Source organism: Schistocerca gregaria, chromosome 3 (assembly GCF_023897955.1).
Source record: "Schistocerca gregaria isolate iqSchGreg1 chromosome 3, iqSchGreg1.2, whole genome shotgun sequence".
Lineage (NCBI taxonomy): Eukaryota > Metazoa > Arthropoda > Insecta > Orthoptera > Acrididae > Schistocerca > Schistocerca gregaria.
Window position 1 is genome coordinate 394,326,063 of NC_064922.1, and position 736 is coordinate 394,326,798.

Below are 736 nucleotides of genomic sequence, written 5' to 3' on the forward strand. Positions count from 1 at the left end.
TATACCACATACCATCTACACATGGAAACCTTTATGTTGGAATAACTGGATGATGAGCCAACACCTGACTCATCAGACACAAGCGCCATTGCAGGCTGAGGCAAGTGGAGAAATCTGCCGTGGCAGACCATGTCTTGTGTGAGACTAGCCACATAATAAAATTCATGGATACAGAAATTCTGGCTGTAGGGAGGAACTATCACACCTGCTTGTTCAGAGAAGATATAGAAATACATGTAGATGACAATACCTTCAATAAGAAAGAAGAAAGTCTCAAGGTGAACAGATCCTGGATTCCCATGCTGCAGCAAATGACAGTTGCTGGTAGCAATGGGAGAGCCCACCGGAAAATACAATGGAAAAGCTCTTGGACGTTGGCATGGCAGGTACAAGTAATGTACAGCTGCAAGCTCGATTCCAGACCACAACCAGCGATTAAGGGTGAAGATTCGACAATGCCAGCCACTCTTGCTGGCAAAACATCAGAAAAATCATCAAATGAACATCAGCCAAAGAACGTGAGTTGGAAGCCAAAAAGCAGTATGTCAACCAGTGATCATGTAAGCCTTAACAATTTTTCAAGACCCAAACTGTTAGTATGTGATTTATGTCCATCCAAAATGAGAAAAAATTTTTTTTTTAGTGCAGGGCTAGAAAAATCTATGAATTTGTTAAATCACATTAGAAAAGTGTGCTTATTGATGCAGCCTAGTTCATAGTGACAGGTGAAGAATCA